Source organism: Danio rerio, chromosome 5, assembly GCF_049306965.1.
Source record: "Danio rerio strain Tuebingen ecotype United States chromosome 5, GRCz12tu, whole genome shotgun sequence".
NCBI lineage: Eukaryota > Metazoa > Chordata > Actinopteri > Cypriniformes > Danionidae > Danio > Danio rerio.
Genome location: NC_133180.1, coordinates 25,055,780 through 25,074,170, shown reverse-complemented (window position 1 = coordinate 25,074,170; position 18,391 = coordinate 25,055,780). Strand labels below are relative to the sequence as shown.

Below are 18,391 nucleotides of genomic sequence, written 5' to 3'. Positions count from 1 at the left end.
ATATGATTTTAGGCAGCGGATACCCTTCCAGCTGCAACCTAACACTGGGAAACACCCATATACACTATTTTACACATACACTATGGCCAATTTAGCCTATTCAATTCACCTATAGCGCATGTCTTTGGACTGGGGGAAACCGAAGCAGCCAAAGGAAACCAACACAAACACGGGGAGAACATGCAAACTACACACAGACATGCCAACTGTCCCAGCCGGGGCTCGAACCAGCAACCTTCTTAATCGTGCTACCCACTGCACCACCCTGACGCACTTTTTTATCCTAAATATAAAAATCATTAAAATCTTTTTCAGAATATACTTATTTTCCAGCTGTCAACAATAAAATCATTGACAGCCAATCAAGATACATCCTGCATTACAGAGATAGATGATTTAAAGCAGTAGCCAACAAAGCTTTAGAATAAACAGAACAATACGAAGCATCAGTGTGGAATGTAATAAAGTTATTACATTGTAAAAAATAATGACAAACATTCGTGACAGCTAGGCATTTGTGTTTTCAGGGTATACAGCTGTTTGGAAAAAAATCCAGGCTTAAAAACCGTCAAAATTTTCTGCTATACTGTGCCTAAGGTATGTGTATTATTTTTTATTTACATTGCCAATTTAAATTGTTAAAAAAAATCTGTGTTTTTGAAACAAATGAAGACAGCAGAAGTCAATGATTCATTTGAATTACTTAGCCTAACATGTTTACTGCTCCAAAATATTTTAAAATGTTTCCCAAATTAAAATATATTGTGTACAAAGCGGAAAAGGGTTTTGTTTTTTACCCAGACATTTAAAAAGAATAGATTTTAGAGCAGTAATCTTAATACCGTGAAACTGTGATACTTGTATCCAAGGTTATCATATACCGTCAGAATTTTATACTGACCCATGCCTAGTGACAGCAACTGTTTTTGTCCATTTTAAGCAGGGCTAGACAGAATCTGTGGACATTTTTTGCTATTTCTGTGGAGAACTATGTAAAAAGTCTGCAGACCTATGCAAAATGATTTTGGAAGTATCATAACTAAAAACCTATTGTATGACATTAAAATAATACCCCTTTACCCTTTATTTAATTTTTACAATGCAAATCCAATTAGATTCACTTATTTGGTAAACAAAGCAAGTGTCTCGTAAAATATATCTACTAAAAGACAGAAAATATTACTTTACAAACTGTATTGTAGATTAATCATATGAACATTTTTATATTACTGTTATTATATCATAATACTATTACTGAAATTAATTTAAAAACCTAATAAATATAAATGCACACACATTTACACAAGTAAATACATAGGCTCAACGATGGACAAAAAATCGGTGCATTTTCTCCGTGCAGATTCTGTGTGAGCCAACTTATAAGTTAATCAGGTTATTATATTTTTAGCTGGACTAATGACTAGAAAAGTTGATTACACAAAAAAAGTTTCAGTTGTTTTATTGTAGTGTAGATTTCTATGCTTTTATTGTTCTTGGCCTGAACCACTCTTAAATTATTGAATATGTTTGCAACAGAAAGAAGTATACTGTTTCAGCGCATAAAAATATTGATTTAAAATGACAAGATGAGATTTTTCTTATTTCTTTCTTCACAATGAGATAAAAAATGTGCATTTAGTAAACAGGCTGAATTTCCATTTCATGACAATTTTAAAACCACATAAGTTGGTATGTGTTTGCTGGACTGGATTGAGTAAGCTAATTTGAAGATGCGTGTTTTTGTGTCAGTATAACTGCATATTTTGGTCTCCAGGAGATCATTTGTATTTCAGTGTGCATTCTCAGCTCTTCTGCTGACAGTGAATATATGTGTGTGTGTGTGTGTGTGTGTGTGTGTGTGTGTGTGTGTGTGTGTGTGTGTGTGTGTGTGTGTGTGTGTGTGTGTGTGTTCGCAGAAGCAGATGGCGTATTAATAGTGTAAAATATGATCCGCAGGAACCCAATATGCTTGCATGCTTGTGTTTATGGAAATCACAGTGCACCATGGGAATAAATAATTACCTTTCTGTTCGACCGTAGTCCAAGCCACAAGCTAGCAGGCAGAGAACCCAAAACAATAATTACAACAACAGTCAACTATATATACTTCTCTCTAATTCTATCAGGTTCTGCGGCGCTATGAAAAGACCAACTCATTCTGCTTGTCAGACAGAGGGCAGCGTTGCTAAAACTGAGCAGCTATTCCCACGGTCTCTCTCTCTGTCGCTCCCGCTTCGTCTCTTCCATCTGCTGAAGATCTAATGCTTGATTAGAGTTGACAGCGGAGAAACAAAAGGAAGGGGACGCTAACAGAAGGAGGCACAACAATTAGCACACAAGCAAGGTGAGTGTTTATCTGTTCCGGCTGGCACTCGTACCCCCCGTCCTTCTGCCCTGATAACTGATGAACAACCCAAGAGCTCTTGAGTCAATCCAATAAACATGATCAATCATAACAGCTACATTAAGACGTGTGCATTTAATTGCTTGACTTCTGCAGATAATGTGCTTTCTCCAAGACTAATGAGAACAGACCACTTTTGCGCACTGCAAGGGTTTGTTTGTGGTTGAAAATAGAGAGAAAAGGATGTTTAATCGGATTCTCATACTCCAATTTAATATGTAAAGACAATTAAAAGGAGGTTGCTTGTTTTAGGATGATTTGACAGTGTAAACACTGTTTGGGCTGCCACTTGTTTGTTTGTTGACTCCAGACCAGGCTAAGGCTTGCTTAGCCAATGGCGTGAGTGAAGGCAGGGGCTGTTCGTCACAGCAGCCAATGAGAGATCAGGGGCGTGTTAGGAAATCTGTTTGAAAAGCAATCAATATGCAATTCCATTTAATGATGTCATTGGTGATTTTATGGTCTATATTAGAAACACTTTAACAAAATTCAGCTCAGCACAACCGATCATTGACACATACTGACTGAGACACACACACACATAGGCAGGCCCTCTGGGATCTTGAGTGGATTCCCCGTGTACTGTTTTACTGAGCAATCATCAAAGGCCATTAAATCAAGTGAGTGTCCACAGAGACAGGAAATTGAGGAGGGGATTACGATCTTTGCATGATGAGGAGGGGCAAGATTTATGTGTCATTTATTGAGAAGGAGACTGTAAAACTTAATTACAGAAATTTCCCTCACACACACACACAACACTAAATGCACATAAAGCACAATTCATCCACACACACACCCTCTCTCACATTCTCTCCATCTATCCATTCCCCCTGCATATATTTATCTATACATAGTTCGCGATCTCCAGAAATGTATATAGGACTACGTTTTCAGAATGAGCCTGTATTGTTATATGCAATATTCCAGTTTTGCGCATAAATTTAATTTGCATCTTTAATAGTTTGACATTTATGCACGTTTTCACATATTTTGTTAGTTTTGTTGTTGCAGTTTAACTAATGGCCTTAGTGAAATCAGCAGACTTTTTTTTTATTTACAGTAAATGAGTTACTATAGGGGCAACACGGTCACCTCACAGCAAGAAGGTCGCTGGTTCAAGCCCCTGCTGGGTCAGTTGGCATTTCTGTGTGGAGTTTGCATGTTCTCAGTGTTGGGTTGCAGCTGGAAGAGCATCAGCGTAAAACATATGCTGAATAAGTTGGCGGTTCATTCTGCTGTGGTGACCCCTGATTAATAAAGGGACTAAGCCGAAAAGAAAATGAATGAATGAATGAATGAGTTACTATGTGTTAATGATAAATGAAACCCAATCCCAATCTGAAAAACAAAAACACGCACTATTGAATCATTCAAAAACAGCCAATAAAAATGGTCTGAAAGTTGCAAACAAAAGCAACAGCCTCATTAAACCTGTCAAATGAAGACTAATTCCTCTCCTCCGCAAAAAGTGTCTGCTTGACAAACGTAAAGTGCTTACTCAAGGTGTATATAAAACTCGAGCAGGCTCTTTAGATGAACAGCATGCCCAGAACCTTTGCACCAGGCCTAATTACTCTAGTAGCTGTGAGTTGAGGGCGGCCAGTTTCCATTCATCTGAAAGACCCCGCACCAGATGTTTCTAAAAGGAGGATTCCTTTTCTTCTCCTCTCCCCTTCTTTCATGAGTCCCTGACTAACTTTTTGACCTCCTGCGGGTCTTGTGTGTGAGGGTCAGGCAGAGGTGGGGAGGTTACGCTGAGGTCGAGACACATTCAATACAGCACCAACTGCACCTCCTGCGTGCCACATCCATCTCCCCTCCACTCTCGTCCCTCTCCTCCCCCTGTTCCTTCAGACAGGCCCTGAAGAGCCACAGATGCCGTTGCCCTCTGTTTTCTGCAATCCGTCTTCAGGAGGGGGGGGGGGCACAAAGAGGATGCTTGTCAGGCCTAGTGGAAGAAATACGGCCCTCTCTCTACCTTCACGCACAATACGGCCAAACAATAAACACTGCTTGTGTACACATTTCATGACAGAGTAATGTGGCCATAAATACCAATACAGACACTCCCTCTCGTAATGTCTCTGTTTTCCTGCATGCAGAGATACACACATGGCGTAATGGTAATCATAGGACACAGCTCTCGCCTACTGGTGGGACAGTTTTATTTTATACAATTTTATTTTATACTGGTGGGACAAGCTTATTTTCAATTATTATTGAAATCAGGGAAAGTTTACTTTATTAGAAATGTTTAGTAAAGAAAAGTTGTATCATTTAACCTTAATTAGTGTGTTTTCAGTACATTATTTGATATATTTGTTACCATGCAAGTATTGACAGCATTTATGTTTCATGTTAAATCATAAATAAAATTACAAAAATAATATCACTGAGCAATTGGTGTAGTTTGTTTTAATAGTATTATTACTTTTTTGTATTAGTAATTTTGTTGTTTTTGTCTTTTATTAATTGTCTATATAGTATAATTTTAGTATGGCTACTATGAGATATTAGTATGACTAGTAAACTATAGTTTTGCTAATCGATTAAATTAGTTTTTATACAAACTTTTTTGTTCCCATTTTTGTTAACGCTTCAGTAATCTGATTGTGTTTTTGTAATTAAAAGCATTATTTAGTGATATTTTAGTATAACTTAGTAACTATAGTAGTTTTACTTAAAGTTTGAATTAGTTTTTCAAGAGTTCACACTTAGCTGATGATTGATTATAAAGCTTTTTTGGCATGTTGTCCCGAAAGACAGCCCTAAATTCATAAGATCCTCGTGCCCAGGGCTCCCTCCTGTTTGCTAGGCGAGAGGAGAGTTTGAGCTCAGGTAGATCTCGAGAACTCCCCTGCTGTAGTAGCTAATGAACAGATAGTGATTGCTCTTAAGAGATAACTACTTACTAGGAGCATGTCTATGGTGCTGATTTGGATTAGTCAATTAACTTAAGTTGCATGTTTTTGGACGGTGTGAGGCAACAGTGCTAACCACTGGGCCGCCATGTCACCTATCTAGGAAAAGAGGTGGAGTAAGGGTGGAAAGGGGGATTTTTCAAAATGAAGATGGCTGTTATAAGGAACTTATGGTATTTATAGTGGCTTAGGAATCTCTGATTGGTGAATCATAAACTGGATAATGCAAGACATGCCGCAAGCAATCATAAGCACGTGATCCTCTTGAAATTAGTTTATAAATAAACTTCACTTATTGTAACATTTTTGTCTTTGTTTTAATTTTTGTGTTTTAACAAAGACTACTGACTGCAGACCCCATTTGGTGCACTGCAAAGGTTTGTTTGTGGTTGAAAATGGAATCGGATTCTCATATTCCAGCTTAATATGAACAGACAATTAGAAGGAGTTTGTTTGTTGTATAAGACAATCAATATGCAATTCAACAAAATTCAGCTCAGCACAACCGATCATTGACAAATACTGACTGAAGCCTCCTTCACACTAAGAGCGACTTGCAGCGGCAAAGCAACAATCGACTGTTCATTTCAACAGAGAACGAGCGACTTCCGACAACCTCCATCTACGTGAGTGACAACGACTGTTCGCGTCCAGGAGCGCTGCGACAAAGTTAAGAATCCTTTAACTTTATGCAAACGAAAGTAACTTTCTTGAAAGACAGCCATTAGGAGCACCAGTAGAGCTCAAGCTTTCTCTCAGCTCGCTCAGAGGCTGGATCTTTTCGTGCTGTACAGACCTACACAGACCTCGCATTTGCAGCAGATCGCCACCCAGCAGCTACAAAGTCACTGCTAGTGTGAATGAGGCATGAGACACACATACACAGGCCCTCTGGGATCTTGAGTGGTTTACTGTTACTTTACTGTTTAACTGAGCAATCATCCAAGGCTATTAAATCAAGTGAAAAAGTTTCAATAACTTGTTTTTGTCATAATTTTTTTGTTATGTCTTTATTGTGATATTTTAGTGATTACAGTGTAACTATTGTAGTTTGATTCATAGTTTGAATTAGCTTTTATTTTCTATTTTTTTACTCGGTTTAAATTAAAAATAATCACCAAATTGGTTGTGTTTAGTCATTCATATAGTCATACATTAAAATAAAACATAAATCATTTAAAGACTTTCTGAAAGAAAGTATGAAGCAAAGTTTTTTTATAACAATGTTCAAGAGTATCATTATATTAAACTTTGTTATAAACCTGTATATGCTATAATATTACAACAATACTGTTAAGGTTGACTTGTAAGATTTAAAAAGCTTTAAAATTGTTGTTAATTGCTAGTACATGTTAACTATAACAATAACTACTGTTGCTGTTACCTTCACTGCAACATTGTACCTCTTTATTGCACAATTCAACAGCATTTCCTCTTGTTAAAATAAATGCTGCCTATAGTGAAAGGTGCTGTCTGCTTCTGTGTAAACGCAACAGAGCTGATTTACATAACCCAGATATAACTACAGCTCCGACACAATGAACGATGTTTAGACAGACCTTAAGGGCTTTTATACAACAGCTACATTTGCGTTTGCACTGCTTGCTGATGTTATAAAGCAAATGATATTAAGTCTGTTTTGCTCACTTCCACGATTTGTTAGCAACACAAGGTGACTAATGGCATTTTAAGTGTCTCTCCATCAGTTTGAGCTTTACTACACCATTGGCCTGTGTAAATACTTGCACACATGCATAAACAATGACCTCGGCTGCGATTGGTCAGCGTGTTTGCTCTGATGGAGCGAGTGGTTTGGCTTGGAGAAGCACAGGCTGAAAATAGCCAGGCCCACTGGCATGGCTTTGAATCACTCATGCAGTTTATAGGGCACTGAACAGGTTTAATGAGCCACAGATAAATCTGATATTTCAGTCGTTTCCCTCAACACGCAACCTCGATGTCTAAGAGTGACTTATTTCATGATGCCACTTTATTTAAAGCATTCCATTTAAGCACGAGTGCAAACAGAACATTCTGGATTCACTGTGAGTTACTTGAAATGGTGCAATTAATGCGCAGTTGCTTTAATTACAGCACTTTGGGCCTTAAAATATACTGTATAGGCCTCAAACACAGAGGCCTGCTGTCCTAACAGAGCCAGTTCCCCACCCATGAACGGGGATGAGGTTAAACTCACTTTTTACCAACGCCATGCTAGTGTGTGTGTGTGTGTGCATATTAGCAATGGCAGTTTGTTATAGGGAGTCATCAGTAACTGTCCCCGTGATGCCAGAAGCTTAATTAACCCTCTCTCTCATTAACACTCTCTCTATATGGCTCTCTCTCACTGGCGAACGCACTTTCTCCCTCTCTCTGTGCTCGAGTCTCGGCCAATTACTGAGCCCAAATGGAACGGCATTAATCAAATCTTTAGTGCAGCAGCATGCTTTGAAATATCAGATTACGCAGGGCTGCAAAACTAATATGTCACTGTCAGCCAGCTCGCGCAGGCATTTAGAGGCTAGCATTAACAAGATGGCTAACGTCACGAGCGTCTGCGCGCTATGTGGAACGCCGCTCTAGGGGCCATTAGTAAGACAAGGAAGAGGATAGCAAAGGGTTCTGCTTTCACTCGGCGCTCATTTTTTATGCCCCCTTTCTTCTCTTCCTTCCTCTCCTTCCTCTTTGTCTTCTGCTTCTCTTATTGTTCTGTCAAAAGGCCCGCGCTGCGGACGAGGAAGAATGAGCAAGACAAACGGCCCGGTGAGAAAGGCTCGAAGGAGATTAAGCAAAGGGAGGAAACGGGGGTCAGCGAAGGAAAGGAGGGGTGCTGAAAGGAGGACAATGACGCAAGAAGCTCAAGGAAGGAAAGAGAAAAGGATGAGTGAAATCTAAGGCGGATGGACGGACGAACGTGCTGACCTGTAGGCCCGTACGCAAAAGAAAAATAATTGCAAGCGAAGAAAAAGGATGGCCCTGCGAGGGAAAAAAATGTGCTGTTGCACAGGGAGTTTGGGCGTGCTCTGTGGCAGGAGGCAAAATAGATGACAGTGTAATGATATTAAAAGCGCAAAGTTGTTAAGATGCCAAGTCAAGGCCCCATAAATCCAGCCAGGGCTCCCACTGCCTGTCCCCACACCGCGTAATTAAATCTGATTTATGAGGCGTATTACAGCAGTGAGAGATAGTTCATATTCCAGCTCTGCTTTATTAGACAGCCTGACAGGCGCCAAAAAATATTGTCGAAGTTGCCTCGGCCCGAGCCGCCAAAAAGCCTTGCTCCGCACTCTGTCTTTTGTTGTGTCAGTCCTCCCTTCCCGTGATGGATTAGGCACTCTTTCTCACTCTCTCTTTCATTGGCTCTCCATCTCCTCCCTCAGTCAGAATGTGGAGGAACAGCCCCCTGTGACACGGCCAGACAGCTTCATCTTCATCAGGAGCCCCAACCAACGCCTCCACGCAACCCCCGCCCGCCGCCTGCGCAGGAGAAGAGGAGGGCACAGGTGTGGAAGAACAGAGAGAGAGAGCTTTCTGTTGTTGCAAACCCAGATATCAAAGCTGACTGTTTTCACTGCTGATTATTTCGCTTGAACTTTTTTTTCCGCTGACAAACATTCTTTTGTCTTGAAGTTGATTCTTTAAAAGGTTCTAGAAATCTCAAGAACTTACAATACAATATTTACTTATAAAGCACATTTAAAAACAACCAAAGTTGACCAAAGTGCTGTACAGAGTACTAAAGGCAGGGAAGAAAGCAGAATATGTCGTAGTTACTGCCTTTTCATTAATCAACGACGAATCAGACTTGAGATTTTAAATACCAAAAGATAGACTTTAATTAACACAATAAAGCAGATAAAGTGCAGAGCAGACCTCAGAGCAATCTGAAGTCTCTCCTGGACAAGTATTTTGTGTTCTGTGCACACATTTTATACAGTTTCTCTGCTCCACCTCTAGGTGTTCTCATTTTAACTTCTGACATCCTTGGATAAGTTTTTACTTTCAAGTACATGTTTAGGTGGTCCTGTTATTCTTGGCTCTCAGCCCTACTAACTCAGGTCTATGTAGGCAACTGTTTTCACACCTGAGATGCAACTTCTTCTAAGTGTTTACATACATTCTCATCATGGTAAATTAACTTGATATTATGTTGCTCACTCTGCTGAATGCATTTCACAGATATAGCTTCATATGAGTATTTAACATACAGTTGAAGTCAGAATTATCAGCCCCCCTTTGATTCTTTCTTCTTTTTTTTTTTTTAATATTTCCTATGTTTAACAAAGCAAAGACATTTACACAGAAAGTCTGATAATATATATATATATATATATTTTTTTTTTTCTGGAGAAAGTCTTATTTGTTTTATTTTGGTTAGAATAAAAGCAATTTAAATTTATTTGTAAACCATTTTACGGTTAAAATTATTAGCCCCTTTAAGCATTTTTCCCGACTGTCTTCAGAACAATCCACTGTTATACAACAACTTGCCCAATTACCCTAACCTGCCTAGTTAACCTAATTAGCCTAGTTAAGCCTTTAAATGTCACTTTAAGCTGTATAAAAGTGTCTTAAAAAATATCTAGTAAAATAATTTTCACTGTCATCATGGCAAAGATAAAATAAATCAGTTATTACAAATGAGTTATTAAAACTATTGTGTTTAGAAATCTGTTGAAAAAATCTGCTCTCCAACAGAAATTGGGGGGAAAATAAACAGGAGGGCTAATAAATTTGACTTCAACTGTATATAATCAGTGTTTTACATATTCAGTATTCTACATAATCAATCATTCTTCAGCATAGCCTTCTCATAGTGTTGCTCCTGTGCAGGCTTACTCAAACCCAGTTTTAGCCTGGCTCATGTTTACTGCACACTACTACATACTTACAAAGAATAAAAAAATCTTCTTTATATATAAAAGAAACATTTAACAAAAAAAAGCAATAAAGCAGTGATCAAGGAGTATTAAAAGCAAAGGAAAATAGATTGCTCTTTAACATGGACTTAAACACAGAATTGAAGGGGGGGAAAGGAATGTGGATTGGTAGAGTGTTCCAGAGTTTAGGACCAGCAACATCAAACGTTCGACCAGCTTCTTTTAGGGCATGTTCTAGGCACGGTGAGTAAATTGAGATCATAAGATCTCAATGAATCAGAGGGGGTATACGGACAGAGTAAGTCAGTAAGGAGCCATATATATATTTACATTGGGTGTTGCCTACGCTATTGTTGTCTGTTGGAAGGAATAAATAGAGCCACCATTTTAGTACAGGGTAGCGCTGCTTTGAAATAAAAGTGGGACCAATGTGCAGTGGAGGACTGTCCACGCTGAGCCTGAGATATATACACACATATCTATGACCGGGGGTTTTCCCAGTGGTCAGTAAGCAAATATTTGTTTTTAATAATTATGGAAATTATAATTTTACATCTCTTTTCTACATCGGTGGATAAGTGACCACACGGGCCTTCCTAATAAAGAGCATGTGTTTGTGTGTATGATAATGTATTATCCACCCTCCCTGTGAAATTTGATCTAATCCGTGTCCTGAAACAGACACTCTCTCCTGCTTTCATTTTAAATTCTAACGGAGGGAGCGATTCATTTGTGAACACCAAGTTTCTAGCACTGCAGCTTCTTGTTGTCTTCATGTACATTGTTTGCTTACTTTATTTAACAAAACTAGCATAAGCCTAACTAGCATATTTAGTGCGAGTTGTTGCCACTTTGCCTTATGGTCAGTGCAGTAAGTGACTGTATTATCTTAAATACTTGTTTAGCACAAAGTTTATAACATACAAAATCATAAAAACTAAATCTCACCTATGAAATGTTATGCCTCTGTGCTTTATTTTAATTGTTTGCTCATTATTACATTCATACACAGTGCTAAAGTCCAGCATCTTCACATTGGCTTTAATCTTGACTAGTGCGGCTGAATGACATTTGTGCTGGGAGCACTGTATAAATGTGGCGGCGCTATAAATGCATGCTTAGGGTCCGTCTGCGATATCTAGTGTATATTTCCATGCTGAGGAGCAAGATTATTGACGGCTTTGTAAACAAATAATAATTATTTTGAAATCAATTCAGTATTTAATGGGTAACCAGTAAAGTGCATCTAAAATAGGAGTTACCGACTCATACTTGCGGGTGCCAGAGAGTAGTCTAGCAGCTGCATTTTGTACCAGCTGCAAACGAGAGAGAGAAGACTGAGAAATACCATAATAGAGAGAGTTACAGTAATCCAGACGAGTTGTAATGAAAGCATGAATCACAGTTTAAAAATTTCTCTGGGATAAAAAAGGATTGATTTTAGACAGTTGTCTAAGGTGGTAGGAGCAGGATTGAACAACAGTACTGATCTGTTTGTCAAATTTCTTGTCAAAAAGTTTTTCATCAAACATAACCCCGAGATTTCTTGCACACTGGGTAATATGCAGTGACTGTAAAAAATATGGACATAGTTTCCGTGACGTCACCCATAGGTTTCGGAAGATTGCAAATTATGCTACACAGAGACGTGGCCAATCTTTATGGAATTAGATTAGTCCCAAATAAAACGCACAAAACTTTTCCAAAAACTAAGACAAATATACATTAACAAATAAAAAAAAACATTCATACACATTGTAAAAGCATCACTATTTCCACAATAACATTATTCAAATCAGCATTTTAGACTAGATTTTTAAGAATCATGTGACATTGAAGACAAATAAATTTTTCAACCAGTTAGCAGACATATCTTGTATCATATTTTATGTAAGTGAAAGTACTGTTATCAGTGGACTTCTATAATAAACATTTGCATTCATTGACATTTTAAATAACTCCAGTGATCTCAGCTTGCAATGCTTTTAAGAAACGCAGTCCAATGCATACAAGTAACGTTAACGATAAAGTTGCATTGTTCCCATCATCATAGCAAAAAAAAAAAAAAAAAAACTTACATCAGGCTGCCCTGAGAGTCCTGCCGAGAATGCTGGAGCCAGGAATGAATGAATCCCAGGTAAGCCCACCTCCATGAGAGCATTGTCAGAATTATTCATTCATTTATTTTATTTTCTGCTTAGCCCCTTTTTAAATCTGGGGTCGCCACTGCAGAATGAACCGCCAACATATCCAGCATATGTTTTACACAGCGGATGCCCTTCCAGCTGCAACCCATCTCTGGGAAACATTTATACATACTCATTCACACTCATACACTACAGACAATTTAGCCTACCCAATTTACCTGTACCACATGTCTTTGGACTGTGGGGGAAACCGTAGCACCCGGAGGAAACCAACGTGAACGCAGAGAGAACATGCAAACTCCACACTGAAACACCAAGTGACCCAGCCAAGGCTCGAACCAGTGACCTTCTTGCTGTGAGGTGACAGCACTACCTACTGCGCCACTGCGTCGCCCATTGTCAGAATTGCAAACGTAAATGAAAACTCTGGCAGCACAATCAAAACTGCGTTTATCGAAAGAGAAGCAGAAAGTGAACCAAAGTAATAATTATTTATTTTTGAAGTTTTTTTTTTTTTTTTGCCATTTGGTTGATTGTTTTGTATTTTTTGAGTGTTTTTTTAGTTTGTTAATGTATATTTGTGTTTATTTTAGGAAATGTTTTGTGCGTTTTATTTGGCAAAAAACTAATTCCATAAACCAACCAGGGGATACCAAACAAGGGCAAGGAGGCAGAGCGTGAGTGGAGCTACAGACACCTGCTGTAAATTAAGTGCTAAGTCTTTTTAAACACTGTTGTAATATATTGAGTTGAGTTGAATATATTGTGTTGTAATATACATTGCTCTTATGATGTTTTTCTACAGGAGGAAAACGCAAATTACTTCCAAACACTTAAAATATAGTCTGGCTAATCAGTCAGAATGACATGACGGCGACCAGTGAGACTTAGCTGTCACTCAAGTGGTCACGCCCTTAATTATGTAGACCTAATATAACTTAAACAAAAGAAAATGGATGAGTTATAAAAAATCCCCCCTCACAGTTGTCATGAAGGGTAATACTATATATATGCACTAAAACCATCTTTTGTACCAGGCTGTAAACATGTTTTTATCAGCTGTAAAATTGGCCAATTTTGCATTGCAGTCAGTGAACACCTGGAGTTTCTGGAGCCAGCCCCCAAAGGCGAGTCGATGAATTGCAGTTTCAGTTAATTCTGTATTGGCTTCATGAGGGAGAGCGGGATGTTACCGCTTGGTAATATGTGGGGCCAAAGATCCCACATTGACATTTAACAGAGAGTTTTCCTTGAGCCCAAATACAATTGCTTCAGTTTTATTTTCGTTTAAATTTTTAAAATGGCATGAGAGCCAAAGATCTTATGCCAAATATTTGTGAAAATGGACCATTATCACTGTGGTAGTCACCCACACAGCTCTCCATTGATTAAACCCGAGAGACACAACAGGAGAGAAAACATCTCAGCGGCAGACCTTAAAGATTAGAGAGAGAGCGAGAGCAGATAAAAGAAGAAAGGATGAGTGCAGGAGGCGAAAAAAAAAAACAGCAGCTGATGTTAACGAGCTGGGACACTTTTATTATCATTATTAATTAGAGCTTTTCAAGCAACAGAATTAAATCAATACGCTGGAGTGAAACAAATTTCAGAAGGCCGCTCAGATCAATCAGGAAGGGTTTTTATCTGCGTAACTGCCACTGAGCTAAGCTCGTTAGTGAAACAGTCGTTAACAAGGCACTTGCGGCAAGAGGATAGATCTGAGCTATTTCTAATTAGGAGGACATAAACCCAGCAACCATTTCTCCTCTCTGATTAACTGTTAAGTTCATTTGTGATTTTACCCCCTCCTACTATCCTCTTTCTTTGTCTGTCACAAACACGCAGACACAATCCCGATTGCTCATGTAGATCTATTTTCTCTTCGCGTCGTCTTCGCACTTTCTCTCTCGGCGTAACCATTAAACAGGATTAAATGCTCGCCTAGATTCTTGCCTTGTGTTAAATGATTGCGTCCTTATAAGGGTAAATGAGACCATTTATCATGAGCCCGTCCTCTGGGTGCGCTGCAGGTCGTTAGCCATCTACCGTCATGAAATAATTAGTTTTACTATTAATGTAGCAAAGCTCAATGATCATGAGTGCCCACATGTCCCCTTACACTGGGATTAATTGTATTAATGTGCTCAGATGCTCACTAAAGGCCTTTAAAAAGGGATGAAATGTTAGCAGGGCTCTGAAACATGGAAGCGTCTGAAGCAGATAATAGTGCAGAAAGATTCACTGCTGCTTCGCTTTTAGATCACTTTTAATATCGATAGATTATATTAATGCACACTGATGATAATGGTTGAAATGGCTATATTATGAATACAGTTCATACATTTTAAAATCATGATTGGATATTCTTACACATAATTTTTCTGGTTTATATTATTATTATTATGATGGGATATTATTACGCATACATTTTCTGGTTAATATTATTATTATTATTATTATTATTATTATTGTGGCATATTATTACACCTCAATTTTCTGGTTAATCTTTTTATCATTATTATTATTATTATTATTATTATTATGGGATATTATGGCACATCATCACTAGTGTCATCATCACTATTATTATTAATATTATTATTATTATTGCATATTAATACACATACATTTTCTGTTTATTATTATTATTATTATTATTATTATTATGGGATATTATTACACATATTTTCTGGTTAATATAATAATAATAATAATTATTATTATTATTATTATTATTATTATTATTAATGGATATTATTCCTTATAAATTTTCTGGTTAATATTATTATTCTTATTCTTATTTTTATCATTATTATTATTATATTATTAAGTATGATTTTCAGGTTAATATTATTATTAATATTATTATTATTATTATTATTATTATTATTATTGGATATTATGACACATCAATTTTCTGGTTAATATTGTTGTTATTAATATTATTATTAATATTATAATTACACCTACATTTTCTGGTTATTATTAGTATTATTATTATTATTATACAACGATAACATTAAATCCAAACAATTTCAAACAAAAATAATAATAACAACAATAATAATTATCATTATTATTATATAATAACAATAATATTAAAACACATTGTTATTTATTATTATTATTATTTGTTTTATTATTATTATTACAATTTTCTAATACCTGCAAAAAACATTTAAAAAAACATTTGATATATCACCCTAAATAAAGTATAAAACTGCACTTTCCTTTGTCAGAATATTATTAGAAGATTCATTATTAAAAGCAAGTTGAGAATGATGCAAAACAATAACTGGCCCTAAACTGATTATCAAGGAGCTGTCATTACTGCAGTTTAATTATCTGAAGAATGACTGACACGATTAGAGATCATTGTTGATCACTCAGTTCTTGGGGCAGTATTGTTTATCTAATGAAGAGCAATGCTAGATTTAACGTCCACAGCTGTTGGAGCCGCAGAAACACCAGGAGCATGAGCTTGGGAAAAAAAAGCAATGTCAGGGGTGATGCTGTGTTGATGAGCAGCCACAGAAGTGTAATGCTAGCAGAGACAGGAAGGCTAAGTGCTATGGGTGACGCGCCTTTCACTATGAGCATTGTGATTAGCCTACTGCTCCAGGACTGGCCTTTGCCCGTCTCTACATGCTGACCTCTATATCGTAGAACTTGTTTGCAGTGTCTCTCTGCAGGCTGTATAGCTGTAGTCATAGTAGGCCGCATCTGGGGCCTGTAATCAACGTCACTACGCATTAAAAGCAGAGACAGAATCTCTCCCGTATACTCGCTTCAGTTTTACTGAGGGTCACAAGCAGAGTCCACCTCCCTTTAGCACAGCACGTCTGTTTTTGTCCTTCATTGATCCGTTGTTTAAGGCTAGGATCTAGATTCAAACTAAATCTAAATGTATACTTTCAAGTCAACTTTTACGACAATTTACTGATATTAAAATTGGATTTTTACATTGCTGAGGAAAACTTGTAACAAACATTGGCTGCTCAACTCTAAGGTGTACAGTTGAAGCCGAAATTGTTATTATTATTATTATTTTTCCCAAATTATGTTTTACAGGGCATGGAATTTTTCACAGTGTGCTTATTACTGTAGGACTTTTTGATCCCATGGCTTGAATTGCTTGGGCCCTCAAATCACAAAATCCGTCCCTAGTCATGGCAAAGATAAAAGAAATCAGTTATAAGAAATGAGTTTTTAAAATTATTATGCTTACAAATGTGTTGAAAGAAAGTTGGCGGATCATGCTGCTGTGGCGACCCCAGATTAATAAGAAAACTCTGCCGAGAAGAAAATTAATGAATGAATGTGTTGGAAAAAAAATACAGTGGAGGCTAATAATTCAGGAGGGCTATTAATTCTGACTTCAACTGTATATATTTCTATTATTCATATTTTGATATTTGCTTAAACTAAAGACTTCCACTGAACCAATTGAACCAAGTCCTTGTGTTACATTCGCTCTTTTGATAATCTGTTTCCCACATATTTAATTCACTTTAACCCTGAAAAAAGTGATCGTTTTTAATTCTGTCACATCACAACTAATCATAGGCAGTAACATTGATTTTTATTGTTTTGATATCAAACAAAATCCACTAAGTAAACCTTTCAGAGAATGACACATATTGACATAATATGACAAAATAGGGCTGGACAATGTAATCTAATGTAATTAGATTTGCTTTAATTTAATTGTTTTACATCAAGAAATTGTGATTTTAAATACAAAATATGGCAAATGTTACAATTAGGCAAGCTGGGAATACGTTACAACTTGCATGCACTTATGTGCACCATAATAATGTGATTATAATGGGATTTTGGCAATTAAACTTTGCTTTACAATACTTCAATCAGATGAATGTGATTAAGCTCATAATTGTAGGAATTATAATCTCATTCAACTACGTTGTGTACAGCAATTTTAAACACAATAAACGGACACATAAACACCTTAATTATATTATTACCGCTCTGAACAAAGAGTGCATGTGCTCAGATGTACACAGTTGCTGTGTGCGGTTTCCAAAACATCATGAATGAACATGAATGACATTATTCTCAAGTGCTTTCCCACTACTCCAGATCACAAATAAACCAACACAACTCGCTGCTTAGCCTAAGCTACAAACCTTCATCCAACATGGAGCAACAAATGCAATGCAGCTAAGATAAACCCAGTTACAGTGACGTCGCAATGTTCATCACAGTGATGAATAAGGAGATAAAAACAGCAGCCAGTAACATGTCTAATGTAGGTGATTTAATGAATTGGACTGTGAAGAATACGATAAATAGAGGTAAAAATAGACGCGCTTCTTAGCGAACAACAGAAAAAGCATATAAACAGAGGTAACACATCTGAACATCCGGCTCAAAGTCATTACTCTGTTGGATAATTGGTGCACATGTAAATGTTGAACGAATGAGCAATGTAAAAATATCCAGCTGCAAAATGATGCACATGGTTACCCATTCTGAATTCTGAACGTGTATAGTTTGAACAAACTGAATGTTTGAGCTCAAGAAATTAGAATGGTTTTCAGATTTCATAGCCAATCTAACTTACGCTACATGTCTGACCTGCTCCGAAGCACATTTTATTCTGGGTTAGAGATTGCAAACTCAAACTGGACCAATTAACCATGAGTCAAGTGACGCAATAAAGCCACTGCCAGTCCACATGCATCTTTTTATTTCTGCCTTGTCATTAGTCTGGTTATTTAATCATATTTTTGCTAACGACAGAACACTCTAATGAGAAATGAATTCTCTCACTGTGTTGTGTGATTGGCTGTTTGCTGTAATGACATAACTCGTGGCTGAACTGTCATAGTTTTGGAAATGAACAATGTAGGGACGCGTGTTTGCCAAAACCGTCGTTTCTCTATCGCAGATCTGTAGTTTGAACTACGTTAGTTATAATGTAAAATGTCTATAATGATGCTCTGAAAGGAGTGGAGTAAATATTTCTTTGAAGAAAAGTTCCAACATTTTTGTGCAAATGATAGTGTTTTGCAC

The 18,391-nt window shown here is 37.2% G+C and overlaps 1 long non-coding RNA gene across 1 annotated transcript in view; it reads right to left on the bottom strand.

Moving 5' to 3' along the window:
- Positions 1-5,254: 5,254 nt before the first annotated feature.
- The window catches only part of LOC141385810 (uncharacterized), a 100,653-nt gene continuing 87,516 nt past the window's right edge, over positions 5,255-18,391 (bottom strand). The window contains exon 6 of the long non-coding RNA XR_012406849.1: positions 5,255-8,805. This is a non-coding gene — a long non-coding RNA (uncharacterized lncRNA). The remainder of the gene's footprint in view (positions 8,806-18,391) is intronic.